Source organism: Macaca mulatta, chromosome 6 (genome assembly GCF_049350105.2).
Source record: "Macaca mulatta isolate MMU2019108-1 chromosome 6, T2T-MMU8v2.0, whole genome shotgun sequence".
In the NCBI taxonomy this organism is placed as follows: domain Eukaryota; kingdom Metazoa; phylum Chordata; class Mammalia; order Primates; family Cercopithecidae; genus Macaca; species Macaca mulatta.
This window is the reverse complement of record NC_133411.1, coordinates 122,658,303-122,676,061: the sequence shown is the minus strand read 5'-3', so window position 1 is coordinate 122,676,061 and position 17,759 is coordinate 122,658,303. Positions and strand designations below refer to the sequence as shown.

Genomic DNA, 17,759 nt, shown 5'->3' with positions numbered 1-17,759 from the left:
GACTATGTGGCATTTAGCATGAATGACTCCACTTTGATTTGTCTGGTCTGTTGGGGCTTAGTGCAGGAGCTCAGTCCAAAACAATGGCCTCCCATAATTATATTTAACAGTACAAACATACTTAACAAAACTCAACTATGAAAAGTTGAAATGGGAGGATTCGGCTGGGATGCAGTGGTGGGATGGACTCTAGCCTGGAAGCCTAGAAACCAAGGTCTGAATTCCAACCTGTCAAGCTATGGGTAAGATGCTTAATCCCTGTAAGCCTCTTTGGCAGAGTTGGTTTCCACAGCCACATTGTCCTCCAGGTCCCAGCTTTTCCTAGTGGCAGGTAGCTGAACCACAGGGTGACAGGCCTGCCATAGACCCACTCACCAAAGCACTGCACCAGGGCCTCACTCTTGGTCTGCTTCAACACCAAAGAACTATGTTGCTGTTGCCACTATCTTCCTGTCTCTTCTGGTACCTACATACAGGCTGCATCCTTATCTCTGAAGACCTTCAAAGTACACAAAAATACAACATTTTGCCACTCAAATACCCTGTCAAATATCCCTCATTCTGCCTTCTTCAGGATAAAACTCTGAATTCCTTCAAACATTTATCATATTTAGGGTGACTATACAGCCTTGTTTTCCTGGGATAGCCCTGGTTATCCTTGTTTTCCCAGCATAATAATTAGTAGCACCTTGTCACAGTGCAAAGTTCAAAAAGTTAAAATATGACATTCGTACACATGTAGACTGAATGCGTGCCAAATATTTTATTCAACTTAATCTAATAGAGGAACAAATAAAAAAACAGAATTGGATTTTTATAGGTATTTTGAGAGAAAAGAATGCTCGACTAAGTTTGCTAGTTTAGATATAAACTGATTAATCCTCTAAGGGGAATGAACAATAATCTTCAGCATTATCTCTTCTGCTAGATGGAAATCTACAAAATAGATTTCACAGTGTCTGAATTCTAAACAAACAGTGAAGAGCAAAGTCAAACAAAGGCACATCCTTCTAGGAAATCAAATAATCTTTAGGCAGGCCTGATAAATAATGCTGCAATAGGATGAAAGACATATGGCCATTCTCTTATTTTCAAGTTTTAGATAATTTTTTCTAACAGTCCCCTTTTACTCTCAAATGTATCCTAGTTTGGACAACAAATTATATGGCCAGCAACCTTGTAGCATATAATTTACACATTCTTCACCTCTCTGGCCACAATGCTCTTCACATGATATGTTTATTCATGTTTATCTCTTAGGATACGGCATCCAGAATTTTAAAAAGAATTCTCCATATGTGCCTGGAGCAGTGCAGGCTACAGGAGAGTTATGACCTCCTGTAATTTTGACAATATGCTTGGGGTAGACAGAGGTCATATGACCCAGAAAACCTTCAATATCTCCTATCTAATGCTTTATAGAAACAGTTTGCTGACCCATGATTTAGGCCCCTGTTTCCATTCCTTCAAAGCCCACGTTGAAAGTCATCTTCAAAATACTATTCCCTTGCTAAGCAGAGTTAATAGCTTTGTCCCCAATACATCCACAGCTCTATGAAATACATACAGACCCTCTACGAAAACACTTTGTATCATAGTTATCGATACGAATCTCTCTCTCTTCCTAATGGAGACCACTTATCTTCAGGTATAGGGCAATGTCACCTCTTAAATGCCCAAGACCTAGGTTACCTAGTACAGTGTCTGGACCTAGAATCAGTCAGTATCGTTTGCAAGTTTGTTCCCTTCAAATATCATGTTGAAATGTGACTCCCAAAGTTGTAGGTAGAGCGTGGTAGGAGGTAATTGGGTCATAGGGGTGGATCCTTCATGAACGGTTTAGTACCATCCCCTTGGTGATAAGTGAGTTCTTGGTTAGTGAGTTCATGTGAGATCTTGTTGCTTAAAAAAGTTTAGGACCTCCCCTTCTCCCTCTCTTGCTCCTTATCTCACCATGTGACCTGCCTGCTTCCCCTTCACCTTCCACTACGAGTAAAAACTCCCTGAGGCGTCTCCAGAAGCCACTATGCTTCCTGTATAGCCTGCAGGACCATAAGCCAATTAAACTTCTTTTCTTTATAAACAGCTGTATGTATTTGTTATAGAGATGCAAGAATATTCTAATACATCAATAGTCATAGTTTCTTATTTACTTTTTATTACTGAACAACTGTGTCCAGTGAGCATAGTTATAGTGAGCACTTATATTTGTTCTTTGATACAACTTTCACAATAGGCCACATTAAAAGACTGAAGCCCAGCCAGTCATAGTGGCTCACACCTGTAATCCCAACACTTTGGGAGGCCAAGGCAAGCAGATCACCTGAGGTCAGGAGTTTGAGACCAGCCTGGTCAATATGACGAAATCCCGTCTCTACTAAAAATACAAAAATTAGCAGGGCGTGGTGGTGTGCGCCAGTAATCCCAGCTACTTGGGAGGCTGAGGCAGGATAATCATTTGAACCCCGGCAGTGGAGGTTGCAGTGAGCCAAGATGGCACCACTGCTCTCCAGCCTGGGCAACAAGAGTGAAACTCAGTCTCAAAAAAAAGAAAGAAAGAAAGAAAGACTGAAGCCCTCAGAACCTAAGAAGTTGGCCAGCATGACGCAGTGAATAAGTGATATACCAATGGTGGAACTCTGATTTCTTTGAATCCAGGGCCTGGGCTCCTGACTCCTAAGCTATAAAACTGTTTATTTAATAATGCTTCTGGTAAAGAACTCATTGGCACCTCTAAAATGTTGGAAGCACACTGGAAAAGAAGATGTAGGCTCTATGCCTCCGTCGTTCATCTGTTATTAAAATGAGAACCTAAAATTCCTTAGGACACTGCAATATTTTGAAGGTGTTTTGCCAATGTAGGTGTTTACCATCAACTTTGCCCTGTTCTATAGCCAAGGAAGCATCCTTGTCCCCAACATGTATGTAGCCACTAATCCCCACTGGGAGAGCAGGAACGTGTAAGGAAAGCATGCCTAAGTGGGTCATTTCCACCAGTCTCAGAAAGGATCTGGAGTCACAGAAATAAACTGAGTCAATATTCCTTTGGAAACAATATGTCAGACAATTTATCTGAAAGTTGGAAATAAAGCCAGAAAAAATGGTGCATGGCACATACTTTCAGAATCTTGTGGAGCCAATCAGCACCCAAGAATTGTCTAGGGGAAGGCACTGTTTACTGCCGATCAAAGGTCCTAAACTAGTCTAGGACCCTTTCCCTAACTTGTAGATTTCTGTTCAACGGAACAGATAACCCCAAAGATTTACAGCCTGCTGTACATTAAACAGTTTTACAGCTAACTCAGCTATCTGATCCTAATATGTTTTTATTAAATTGCTCATAAGTGCCCTAGCTCCTTAAATGTTCTTTGAACCAATATTAACATCTAACTGGCTCCTTCATTAATTAGTGAGTTAAATCAGTGATACATGTTCATTATATTTTTGCTTAGGAATCATGAGTTTACCTCTTTGAAAATTATACTTTAAAAATATGTTAAAGACTTTACACTCACATTAAGAGATTCACCTGATATAACACAAGACCTCAAGCAATCTTTTAAAAATCCATCCATTATTTAAATTTCTCTTGTGAAAAAAAAAACTGTCTTTTTTTAATGTGTGAAACTGAAAGATGCTTGACTGGTCTTAGACGTATTCAAAAAGGTACAGTTATGATTGATCTAAGATAATTCGATACTAGGAAATTACACTGGGAGCATTTCTCAGGCTGATGGAAACTACATGTGGGCTGCATACAGCTAAATAAAAATAAGACTTCACAGTTGTTCATATCACACTCTGTTGTATTAAAGGTAAACTCACAGGCTGACATGAAATATTTTGAACTAAATTTAGCAACAACAGCCTTTGAAAAATAGTGTTACCTTCAGTAATAACTCCAGAGTCTAGACATTTAACTGCTACCAAAATTCTTATCCTCTAGAGAATGTTTTCCCAGGATGATTTCACAAGTTCTCCTCTGATTATATGAGTATTCAGTAATTGCCAGCTAGCCATCTTTTCTATCAAAGCTGAGACTCATCCAGACTAACCTGTAAGAAGAGGAAAAGCCAAGGTCTACTGAAACAAGGGCATTTGGATTCAGGTCACTCAAGATGCAAATAACGTCACATTTCTCAATAGTAAATGTGCACATACGACTAAATAATTGACTCCGTGTGTGTGTGTGTCTGTGTGTGTGTATGTGTATCAGCTTTCAGTTTAACACATTAAAAAAAGAAATAGTTTTTTTCACAAGGGAAATTTAAATAACAGATGGATTTTTTAAAAGATTACCTGAGGTTTTGTTTTATCAGATGAATCTCTTCATGTGAATATAAAGTTTTTAACATATTTTACAGTATAATTTTCAAAGTGGTAAAATCATGATTTCCAGGCAAATATAATAGCCAATTTTCAGGTCTTCCTCCATACGCCTTATACCATGCTACAACCCAGAGTTTTTATGGGCCCTGGGTCACAAAGAATGGCCTGTTCCTCAGCCTGTGTGCTCAGCATTGACCTGCTTCTGGCCCAAACCAAGTCCATTTAGGTATAGGTAGTTCTTCCAACAATTCTGCTGCCTCTGGGCCAAGTTTGACCTTGGAGACCTTTGCCTCCACTCTAAAGGCCACAGCTCTCCATGGGCTCGCCATGCAAGCACTATTTCTCCCCACCTCAGAAGCACTAAGTGCCCAACCTCTCCCCATTCCAGCCAGGGAAGTACTCAAAATGCTCCTGGATAGATGCGTCTTCCTTCAATCCTGGAAGCACTAAGCCTCCAATCCCCTCCTACTCCACCAAATCCATCTTTATCTTCTAAGCTGACTAAAAGCCTTCAAAAACAGATTCATGCTTAGACTGCCTTGCCTACTTCAGGGCCAGAGCTTTCTACTTTCACCCTAAAATGCACAGATTTTAAACTGCAATAAGTGGGTGATTGAGAGGAAGAGTGGGACAGAAATGAGGAACTCAGAGCGCAAGGAGAGACTAGCCTAGCCAGGGATGGGGGAGTGGGCCAAGGGTAACACATAAGAAAGAGGCTGGTTGATCTTTCATTGTTCTATAGTGTGAGCCAATTCTCAAGAAAATAAGTTGTTTCCCAACAGATTCTTTTTAAATCCAAGCTCCTCCAAATAATAGCCATATGACCCCAGGCAAGCTATTTAATCTCAGTTTCCTCATCTAAAAATGGGGTTAATTATGGTACCTATGTTATATGGTTAGTTAAGAATTAAATGAGTTAATAAGTGAAACATGATTAGAACACTTCCTGGAACATAATTATGCCGTAAATCCTAGGTATTAGTGTTAGTATTATCATTATTGTGCCACAATAAATTCTCAATAAATTGCATCATTATACTCAATGTATCTCATTAGAATGGAATCACAGGGGTTACTGAAGCTGAGACACATTGAGACAAAGTCTCTAATCCCTGGGAAGAACTGCAAATATCCTGCCAGGAAAAGTCTATATCATGATATTGTGTCTGAAAATGAATGTTGTCTCAGAGCCTCATTCAGAAGGGTAGCTACAGCTGGGGACTCATTCACTTAATAATGTGAGGAGCACACAGGTCTGGAAATTCTCTTATCATGCTGTTCTTCTCTCTGAGCCCAGAACATGTCACATGCCTAAGCAGGAAGCTTGTCTCCTTCTAGGAAATTCTCAACACAAACTTGGCTTATACTGTGCATACATGGGAAGCATTTAAGCCCTACTGGGTACCATAGGAATATGAGTGATTCAAATGGATTATGTACAGGGTGATGAAGGTAGAAATTTCCTATGAATCCAAAACATTCATATTTATGCATCCAAATCAAACTGGTTGCCTGTATTTATTTATTCATTCACAGCTATTTATTGATGGCAGGCACCCTGCTTGTGCTTATGATACAGTGCTGAAAAAGACACAGTCCCTTTCCTCACAGAGCTTCAGTCTAACAGGGCACACTGAACAAATGCTGGATGCTATGGGGGCACATATGTGACTTCATCTGGTGACTTAAAAAGGATTCCCCAGAGAAAGTGAATTCTAAGACTAGAAATAAAAGGCATTTTATGATGGGTAGATGGAACCATTCAAAAGCACTTGGCTGAAAAACAACATGAGAACGCAGGGACCTGAAAACTCTAATACAGCTGGAACACAGAAAGCAAGGGAGTAAGTAACAAGAAAGGCCAGAGACACGGGCAGGGAACCAGGTTTGCAGGACCTACAGACCATGATAAGGAGTTTGGATCTTACCCTGACGAAATGAGATATGATCATGTTTTCATTTTAAACTGACTATTCTGGCCACTGTGAGGACAACTGATTTTAGAGTGGCAAAACTGGATACAGGGAATTCAACAGAAAGCTATTGCAGAAGCAGATGACCAATAATGTTGACTTAAATTAGAATGGTGACAGTGAGAAAGGAAAGTAGATGTGGATTCCAGGGCTATTTAAGAGGTGGTGATAATGATCGGTCATGGAAATTAAGGAAGAAGGATAAGCAAAGACCACTCCTAGGTTCCTGGCATGAATTGCTGAGTGGGTGGTGCAAATCATTTACTGTTAGAAAGAACATTGGAGGAGAAGCAATCTGGAGCTGATGATCACGAGCTCATTTGGGGAATAGGAACTTTGAATTGAGCATAATACATCAAAGTGGAAATCTCAGTTAGGCAAATTGATGGTCAGAAGAAAAAAAAAAAAAAAAGCCCTGGACAAAAAATATTTGAAAGTTGTCTATATAAAAATAGCTACTGGGCCCGGCGTGGTGGCTCACGCCTGTAATCCTAGCACTTTGGGAGGCCAAGGTGGGTGGATTGCCTGAGCTCAGGAGTTGGTGACCAGCCTGGGCAACATGGTGAAACCCCATCTCTACTATAATACGAAAGAAATTAGTGGGCATGTAGGCAGGCACCTGTAGTCCCAGCTACTCGGGAGGCTGAGGCAGGAGAATTGCTTGAACCCGGGAGGCAGAGCTTTCTGTAAGCCGAGATGGCACCACTGCACCACAGCCTGGGTGACAGAGCGAGACTCACCTCTATAGAAAAAAAATAAAAATTAAAAATAAAATTAAAAATTAAAAAATTAAAAAATTTTAAAAATCCATTGAAAACGGAAACTGGTGGCATCCACTGGGAATAAAAATACAGAGTAAGAGAAGTGGGGCAAGACAGAACCTTGAATGAATAGACAGAGAGGATCAAGAAAAGAAAACTGAGGAGCTGACTACTTAAAATCAGAGAAGCCAGGGGGTCAGGAGCAGAGCCGCCTGCAGTTCTCACGAGGCCAGTCTATGTTACTGAACCAGAAACCAAAAAGAATCTTCCTCAGGAAGATCCTAGAATTTGTAGGCAGGAGTAATAGATGACTCCATAAAACCTAGGGAGTAAAAGAGATATATAATTTTAAAAACAAAGTCCTATGTGAAGATTGTGTTTATTCTGTATCTAAATAAAGCCTGAAAATTCAACATTAAACAGCCAATCATCACCCAGATTGAATTCTATGCAGATGTAATTTGGCCTTACAGACAAAAACTGAAGAGCTAGAGCTTTTGAGAGTGGGTTTTAAATCAAACCTCCCAGGTGATGGATGAGTGTATGGCATTGATTTGGTGGTGGTTTCATGGATGTATACTTTTACCCAAACACAGAAAGTTTAAAAGAGCATACTTCCTGATAGACATTGTGTCTCATCTTTGTATTTGCCGCATCTTACACTGAGCCTGCCCATCACATAGCAGGGATCGAACAGTTACTCTTGTGTTTCAGTATCAAACTGTGTATGTGGAAGGTTCTACACTCCTCTCTGCAACAGTATTACTATGGCGGTGAAGTGAGGTTGTGTGGGTAAGACTCATAAAGAAGTACAGAACAAATAAATAAACAAACAAATAAATAAAACCTCTGATTTGCAAAGACACTTACCTCTCTGTGCTTTGGTATTTGGACCTCCACAAATTGTTACGGGCATTTAAACCAAATATTTTCTTCCTAAGATTCATTTTTGTGAGGTTTTTGTTGGCTTGTTGGTATAACATTACATCTCTAAACATTTAATGCATTAGAAATTGGTCAGAAGTTCATGCGAACTACTTGCTTTATCTGTTAAGCAGGACGTTACTCCCAGATGAAATACAAATTCTAAAGTTAACTCATTAGTTGTTAAAAGAAAAAAATCACCAAAATTGTTCTTCTATCAAAATGAATAAGCTACTTTTCTTAATATTTGAATTATAAAACAGCCTCCTATTTTTTCCATTCTTAAGTCATTAGTTTTGTTGGCATTTCACATTACATCATCCCACTCAATGCACTCTTCTTGGATTTCTTTTCATTGTATCATGCCAAAAGAACTAAAAATTAGAAAACAGGAAGCTTCTTATTTCATTTTTAAAGTCATTTGATATTAAGATCAAATAAAATTTCATGTAGTGGCTAAAGCCAGACTCTTCCAAACGCTCTGTCATCCACTCTCTTCCAGATGCTTATAATGCATACATCTAAGTCGTACAAAAAGTTGTAACATTTTGAAAAACATACTCTATACAATATGAGGTGTCTAATTAAACAACTATAAAGAATCTAAAATTACTAAAAGCAGATGCCAGTCAAAATCTACAACCATGTTCCCCATTTTCTCATGATCCTCATGATCCGCAATTATTTAACAATGCACTATTGAAATACTAAAATTTTAAACTGCGAATATGACTTTTAGAAAGTTTATGCACTCAATTCTTAAGAAGGAGAGCTAAGGTATCTTAATGGCTTCAGTTTCTTTTCAGTTATATAGAGACCAAATGATATCTTCTTCCAAAAAGAATGAGAAGTTGATAGCTACTGATGGAAGAGGAGACTCAAGAAGAAAGTTGGAAGTGGAAGACACTAATTAAAGGAGGATTCAGTTTCACTTGCACTTAGATGTAGAAAGCCACAAAATAATGTGCTTTCACATAAACAGGAACAAAGCTGGACAATCAATAAAATCATCCATTTGCCTTGAGCTCATCTAAGGTAGCAAGACAAACAAGTGCACTAAATTTCAGATGACAGGCCACTCTGAGGAGAGATATGGTGAATGAATGGCCTTACCGTTGACAAGGCACAGCATGAAAATGCAAACACCTTATGGGAGGGTAAGAAGAAAACACCAAATTTTAAGAAATCCTTAAAGGTCACAGATGGGTGGAACAATGGTTTAGATTCCTGGTTCCTCTCAACACTAGAAAGTCAGCACTGCCTCACACGTTCTTTCTACCCCACTCTCAGTAGTCCACAGACACACAAAGCCCCATCTGCTTGCATTTCTTGAAGAGAGACCGTGCTTGAAATGGGAATCAAGGGCTTTGGGTCCCTGGGTGAGGGACAATAAGTCCTCTTGCCTCCAGAGCTCAGGCAAGAATTCCTTGCCTCTGGTCATAGATAGAATCCAATATCACTGGGAAGGTGTGGAGAACCCTTCCTTCCTCCCTTATTCCCAGTCAAAGATAAACTCTGAAGAGATTTCTCAGAAACCTCTGTATTTCCACTATAAACCTTACACAGAGTAACAAGTGTTAGCAACCTACCACTGGGGGTGGTGGGGGAGAAACAGGGCAATTCACATGTCCCTGATCTCCAGTAAAGGTACAATGCTGCTGAGGGAAGAGTAGAGCAATAGCTAGCTAACACTAGGGAAGAGACAGGAAATCTCCTAGGGTCCAGCCTTCTGTACTGACAGAAAACAGAGGTTAGCTACCACTGGAGGAGGACGATGAAACTCTCTCCTGCCCCAAGTGCTTCATAGATAATAAGTAGGGTTTGGCTGCCACATGGGCAAAGGAATGTTGAAAAAAACGACTTCTGAGACCCAGGTACCCAGAACCTAACCAAGTGAGGCTGGACCAAGACAACTAAGAGTCCGCATCCACTCCCACCTTTAGTCTTCCACCAAATAGCCAACAATAGCAGTATGGAGCATAAGAAAGATAAGAGCATAGAGAGACCCTTTAGTCGTTCGAGAAGGCAGGGCTACTTAAAGCTGAGAAAACATGGAGAAAAATCCTCTAGCACCTTAGGATTCACAATCAGTACATTGTAGCAGTAGTCTACCATTGGAGGGGTTTTGATATGGTTTGGCCGTGTCTCCACCCAAATCTCATCTTGAATTGCAGTTCCCATAATTCCCACATGTTACGGGAGTGACCCAGTGGGAGATAATTGAGTCATGGGAGCAGTTTCCGCCATACTGTTCTCATGATAGTGAATAAGTCTCCCAAGATCTGATGGTTTTATAAGGGGAAACCTCTTACACTTGGTTCTCTTTCTCTCTTGTCTGCTGCCATGTAAGGTACCTTTCACTTTCCGCCATGATTGTGAGGCCTCCTCAGCCACGTGGAACTGTGAGTCCATTAAACCTCTTTTTCTTTATAAATTACCCAGTCTCAGGTATGCCTTTATCAGCAACATGAAAACGGACTAATACAGATTTGAAGACTGTTATATATTAATGGTAGTTAAAGCAACAAGACCAAAACTCAGCTTAAATAAAAACCAGATTGGCTCAATGCCTCCACACTAAAAACCTAAGTAGAAGACCTAACTTATCCATTATAGTTGGGGATTTCAGTAGTCCTCTAAAAGTGAGTATAAATCTTAGTGATTTCTGGGTGTAAATCTTACTGGTCTCAGGCTTTACTGTTTTATACAAAATGTGCAGAAAATCAATAAAAGTTATTGACATACAACAACAAGAATGTATATTCTACTGACGTTGGGTGGAGTATTCTATATATGTCAGATAGGTCAAGTTGTTTGACAGTGGTTTTCATGTCTTCTAAATTCTTACTGATTTTCTGTCTAGTAGTTCTATTAATTACTTTTAGAGGACTACTGAAATCTCCAACTATAATTGCTGAATCATCAATTACTTCTTTCAGTTCTCTTATTGCTTCATGTATTTTGATACTATGTTGTTAGATGTATAATCACTTATAAATTTGTATTTCCTGATGTTTTGACCCTTTACTATGAGAAAATATTTCTCATTCTCTCTAGTAATATTGTTTGTCATAAAGTCTATTTTGTCTGAAATCAGTATAGTCACTGCTGCTCTCTTATGGCTACTGTTTGTATGGTACATCTTTTTCCATCCCTTTACTTTCAACCAGTTGTGTGTCTTTGAAAACACATGTGTTATTTCTTATAGACAGCACATTTTTGGATCCTGCTTTTTTATCCAGTCTGCCAATCTCTGCTTTTTCATGTAACTATTGATATAGTTGGGAGTTGTCTACCATTTTTCTATTTGTTTTTTATATATCTCATGTCCTATTTGCTTATCTGTTCCTTTTTACTGCCTTACTTTGTGTAAAATATTTATTTTCTAGTGTATCATTTTGATTCTGCTGTTGCTTTTTAAGCTTTTTTTTAGTTGTTTTTTTAGTTGTTTATCTAGAATTACTATGCTTTTTTTTTTTTTTTTTTTTTTTTTTTGAGATGGAGTCTCGCTCTGTCACCCAGGCTGGAGTGCAGTGGCACAATATTGGTTCACTGCAACCTCCACCTCTTGGGTTCAAGTGATTCTCCTGCCTCAGCCTCCCGAGTAGCTGGGACTACAGGCATGTCCACCATGTCCAGCTAATTTTTTGTTTTTTTTAGTAGAGACAGGGTTTCACCATGTTAGCCAGGATGGTCTTAATCTCCTGACCTTGTGATCTGCCCACCTCGGCCTCCCAAAGTGCTGGGATTACAGGCATGAGCCACTGCGCCCAGCCCTACTATGCATTATTAACTCATCATAATCTACTACAAGTTAACACTGATTTAATCTTTATTAAATACAGCAAATTTTATTCACTATAGCTTTATTTCCTCCTCCATCCTTATACTGTTATCATCATATATACTACACGTGGAATCAACCAAGATGCCCATCAACAGCAGACTAGACAAAGAAATGTGGTATACACATACCATGGAATACTATGCAACCATAAAAAGGATGAAATCATGTACTTTGCAGCAATGTGGATGCACCTGAAGGCCATTATCCTAAATGAACTCATGCAGGAACAGAAATTCAAATACTGCATGTTCTCTCTTAAAAGTGGGAGCTAAATATTGAATACACATGACACAAAGATAAGAACAATAGACAGTGGTGACTTCTTGAGGTGAGGAGGGTAAAGCAGGGGTGGGTTGGAGGTTTATCTATGGGGTGTTAGACGCATTACCTTGGTGACAGGATCATTTGTACACCAGGCCTCAGCAACATGCAATTCATCTATGTAACAACCATGCACATGTACCTCTGGAACAAAAAATTAGGAAAAAAAAAAAAAAAGATATGCCTTCTCTGTGGTATGCAGCCACTGATGTCTCTGGACATGTTTTTTAATCTTAATTTTCATTTTTTACCCTGGCTTCTTAGTAGTTTCACCTGTGTCAATGATTTGAATAGAGCTTAGACTCAAACATCTTAAGTCCATAAAGCTTTCCACCCTCTCTGCTGATCTTGTGTGTATGGCCTGGGAATGTACTCACATTTGCAATCGGTTAAGTATCCCTTGGGATATACTTTTTCTCCCAGCTCTCTCAGGTCTCCCCATGCATCTGTGTAGTTTTCCATTCAACCAGGGATGTTTGGAGAGCTGATCTCATTTCCAGGATCTTTCCATTAAGTTTCTGGCTTTTCTAATACTACTCACCCCAGAAAGAACTGCAATCTCAAGTTTGCAAAGCAAATTATTTTTTCTGTTCCCAACCAGTTTCATCAGTTTTAGCTGGCAAACCCACATGTTTTTACCCCCACCTCCCACCTCAAATTAAGTCTGTCCTCTATGACAGCCCCTTGTCTTTACTGATCCAGCTGTTGGGGTGGGGTGGACAGAGGTTTACCTAGTTTGGTAAAAAATAATAACAATTAAGGATTCCCAGTTAAATTTGAAATCCAGATAAGCAATGAGTAATTTTTAAATATAAATATGTACCATTTTTTATACATACTTATACCAAAAAAAATTACCATTTATCTAAAATTTTTTTTTTTTTTTAATTGAGACGGAGTCTCACTCTGTCGCCCAGGCTGGAGTGCAGTGGACGGATCTCAGCTCACTGCAAGCTCCACCTCCCTGGTTCACACCATTCTCCTGCCTCAGCCTCCCAAGTAGCTGGGACTACAGGCACCCACCACCTCGCCCGGCTAGTTTTTTGTATTTTTTTTAGTAGAGACAGGGTTTCACTGTGTTAGCCAGGATGGTCTCGATCTCCTGACCTCGTGATCTGCCTGTCTCAGCCTCCCAAAGTGCTGGGATTACAGGCTTGAGCCACCGCGCCTGGCCCATTTATCTAAAATTTAAGTTTAACTGGGCATCTGGTATTTTACGTAGCAACCCTAGGGGAATGGGATGAGCCACAGGCCATATAAGCATGACGTTCTTAGCTGAAATACTTTCATTTTCCAGAATAAACTCTTCTAAATTTGTTGTCTACCTTTGGTCAATTTCCAGTGCCGTTAAGTGTTTGGTTTTGACAATGTCACCCAGTTTAGTATTTGCTTTGCAAAGAGAAATCATAATCATCTTCATACTGCTATAACTAGAAACTGACCTTCCTTAATTAATAAATATACATATTTTTAGAAAAATTTAGTCTCAGATGTGCTAAGAAAATGAAGGGGAAAATGCCAGTTCTGTTTATGACCAAACCTAAGTTTAATGATAGCATTTTCAGTTCACTGAAAATGATCCACAGAGAAAACTCCAGAAAGAAGCTGGCCCCTTTCCCATGATTCTTCTCTTAGGGTGGGCTGTCCACATGCACAGTGCCCTCCTTACCCTTGGGAGATGAGCACACGCAGTGTGTTTAGGAAGTTGTACACATGCCCATATAGGGTTTTTTTTTTCCTTTTTCCAGTGGTGTGCCCTTGGAAGGTTATACTCTGCCATTTTGTCTCTTAATGTGCATGCCCAGAAAGTTGCTTCTCCCTGGCACCTGCATTCAATTAATACTTCAGGGCAACAGGTGTGGACCATCAGGAAATGACCTCTCCTTGGCACCAGCTGCCAATTTATCACTTTTAGAAAGGCAATGTGATAATCACCAAACCATCATCCAACATTCCTAGTGGGCGAGGGAAAGCCCTCCCCTGCCCCTGCCCGCTCATGCCTGTCTAAGTACCTGTAACTAAGAACCTAAAAAAGGTAAGAAATTATATTTTATCCTCTGTACATGACAGTAACATAACAGCTATTAGCATTGACAGAGCACTTCATATAATCCAGCTATTGTCATGTTTCAATCTTTGCTATGCCATTGGGCTGCCATATATTTCCATGGAACTGGCCTTGTAATGGCCTACCACAGAGAAGGGAAGATTTGAGGTCAAAATTAGACTTCAACACTTATCACTTGTGCAGCTTGGGTTTCCTTGGTCATAAAAGAAAAGGCAAAGCATAATGAAGGCCTTGGAAGCTTTGGAAGAAGTTTTTTTTAAATAAGCAGTTTCATTCCTTAAGCATTTCCCCCGCTGTGATATGATGAAATATATATTTGACCTTCTTCCCCATTTCCTGGCAAAGTTCTCCTAAAACCCTTGGAATCTCCAGAGTGATATGAGTGTCTTTTGTATGCTAATGAGATGACTGGTGGCTAGCGGCTCCTAGACAGCTTCTAGATGGGGGAATGGTTATCATAAAGAACAAGAGTTAGGACATGATTAAAGAGTTAGGACTTTAAGCTTCACCCCCTAACCTCTGGGGAGAGGACAGTCTAAATGTTGAGTTGATGACCAATGGCTAATGATGTACTCAATCATGCCTATGTAATGAAGACTCCTTGAACACCCAAAAGGACTGAGTTCTGGGAGGTTTCAAGGAATATGCAGAGGTTCCTAAAGGGTGACACACCCAGAGAAGGCATGGAAGCTCTGCACCCTTATCACATGCCTTGCATCTCTTCCGTCTGGCTGTTCATCTGTATCCTCTGTAATATCCTTCATAATAAATGAGTAAACATAAATGAAGTGTTTCCCTTAGTTCTATGAGCCATTCTAGCAAATTAATTGAACTCTAGGAAGAGGTTATGGGAACCCCAAATTATAGACAATTGGCCAGAAGTTCTGCAGGCCCAGACTTACAACTGGCATCTGAAGTAGAGGACAATCTTGTGGAACCGAGTCCTCAACTTGTTTGACCTTCTAGTTGATAGTATCACAATTAAACTGAATTAGACACTCACCTCGTGTCCACTGGAGAATCTGCTGAGAACTGATTGCCTCCTTGGTGTATAGGAAAAACGCCACACACATTTGGTCACAGCGATGTTCCTGTTTTAAAAGTATAGTAGAAGAAACTGAGTTTCTTTTTTTTCTGTAACTTCAGACCCACTTTACCTCTAACTACCTCCAATTATTTCTCCCTATATGACTCAGAGTACATGCAAATTCAGGAAACAGAACACCACTAAGATACTCCATGAGAATATCAACCCCAAGACACATAACTATCAGATTCTCCAAGGTCGAAATGAAGGAAAAAATGCTAAGGGCAGTCAAAGGCCAGATCACCTACAAAGGGAAGCCCATCAGACTAACAGCAGACCGCTCAGCAGAAACTCTACAAGCCAGAAAAGACTGGAGGCCAATATTCAGCATTCTTAAAGAAAAGAATTTTCAACCCAGAATTTCATATGCAGCCAAACTAAGCTTCATAAGCAAAGGAGAAATAAAATCCTTTCCAGACAAGCAAATGCTGTGAGGGATTTTGTTAACACCATGCCTGCTTTGCAAAATATCCTGAAAGAAGAACGAAACATGGAAAGGAAAAACTGATACCAGCCACTGCAATAATACACCAAAACATAAAGACCAATGACACTATGAAGAAACTGCATCAACTAATGTGGAAAATAACCAGATACCATTCATGATGACAGGAACCAAATTCACACATAACAATACTAACCTTAACTGTAAATGGACTAAATGCCTCAATTAAAAGACACAGACTGGCAAATCGGATAGAGTCAGGACCCACTGGTGTGCTGTATTCACGAGACCCATCTCATGGGCAAAGACACACATAGGCTCAAAAAAAAAGCGGGGGCGGGGGATGGAGGAAAATTTACCAAGCAAATGGAAAGCAAAATAAAGCAGGGGTTGCAATCCTAGTCTCTGGCAAAACAAGACTTTAAACCAACAAAGATAAAAAATGACAAAGACAGGCACTACATAAGGGTAAAAGGAACAATTCAACAAGAAGAGCTAACTGTTCTAAATATATATGTACCCAATACAGGAGCACTCAGATTCATTAAAAAGTTCTTAGAGACCTACAAAGAGACTTAGACTCCTACACAATAATAGTGGGAGACTTTAACACCCCACTCTCAATATTAGACAGATCAATGAGACAGAAAAATAACAAGGATATTCAGGACCTGAACTCAGCTCTGGATCAAGTGGACCTAATAAACATCCACAAAACTCTTCACCCCAAATCAACAGAATATACATTCTTCTCAGGGCCACATGGCACTTATTCTAAAATTTACTACATAATTGGAAGTAAAACACTCCTTAGCAAATGCAAAAGAACTGAAATAATAACAGTCTCTCAGACAACAGTGCAAACAAATTAGAACTCAGGATTAAGAAACTCACTCAAAACCACACAATTACATGGAAATTAAATAACCTGCTCCTGAATGACTCATTGGTAAATAATGAAATTAAGGCAAAAATCAAGAAGTTATTTGAAACCAATGAGAATAAACAGAAAACATACCAAACTCTCTGCAACACAGTTAAAGCAGTGTTAAGAGGGAAATTTATAGCACTAAATGACCACATCATAAAGCTAGAAAGATCTCAAATTGACACAATAACATCACAATTAAAAAGTTAGAGAGACAAGAGCAAACTAATCCAAAAGCTAGCAGAAGACAAGAAATAACTAAGATCAGAGCAGAACTCAAGGAGATAGAGGCACAAAAATACTTCCAAAAAAATCAAGGAATCCAGGAACTGGTTTTTGAAAAAATTAACCAAATAGATAGATCTCTAGTTAGACTAACAAAGAAGAAAATAGAAAAGAATCAAATAGATGCAATAAAAAATGATAAAAGGGATATCACCACTGACCCCACAGAAATACACACTACCATGAGTAGTAGTTTGAACTACTATGAACACCTCTACGCAAATAAACTAGAAAATCTAGAAGAAATGGATAAATTCCTGGACCCAAACAACCTCCGAAGACTAAACCAGGAAGAAGTCAAATCCTTGAATAGACCAATAACAAGTTCTGAAATTGAGGTAGTAATTAATAGCCTACCAACCAAAAAAAGCCCAGGACCAGATGGATTTACAGCCAAATTCTACCAGAGGTACAAAGAGGAGCTGGTACCATTCCTTCTGAAACAATTCCAGACAATTGAAAAAGAGGGACTCCTCCCTAACTCATTTTATGAAGCCAGCATCATCCTGATACCAAAATCGGGCAGAGACACAACAAAAAAAGAAAACTTCAGGCCAATATCCCTGATGAACATCGATGCAAAAATCCTCAATAAAATACAGGCAAACCAAATCCAGCAGCACATCAAAAAGCTTATCCACCAAGATCAAGTCAGCTTCATCCCTGAGATGCAAGGCTGGTTCAACATATGCAAATCAATAAATATAATCCATCACATAAACGGAACCAAAGACAAAAAACACATGATTATCTCAATAGATGCAGAAAAGGCCTTTGATGAAATTCAAAAT

The 17,759-nt window shown here is 39.4% G+C and overlaps 1 long non-coding RNA gene across 1 annotated transcript in view; it reads right to left on the bottom strand.

Annotated features, from left to right (window-relative positions):
• LOC144341329 (uncharacterized) overlaps positions 1-17,759 on the bottom strand; it is a 291,076-nt gene that overhangs the window by 231,577 nt on the left and 41,740 nt on the right. The window contains exon 3 of the long non-coding RNA XR_013418196.1: positions 15,227-15,314. This is a non-coding gene — a long non-coding RNA (uncharacterized LOC144341329). The remainder of the gene's footprint in view (positions 1-15,226; positions 15,315-17,759) is intronic.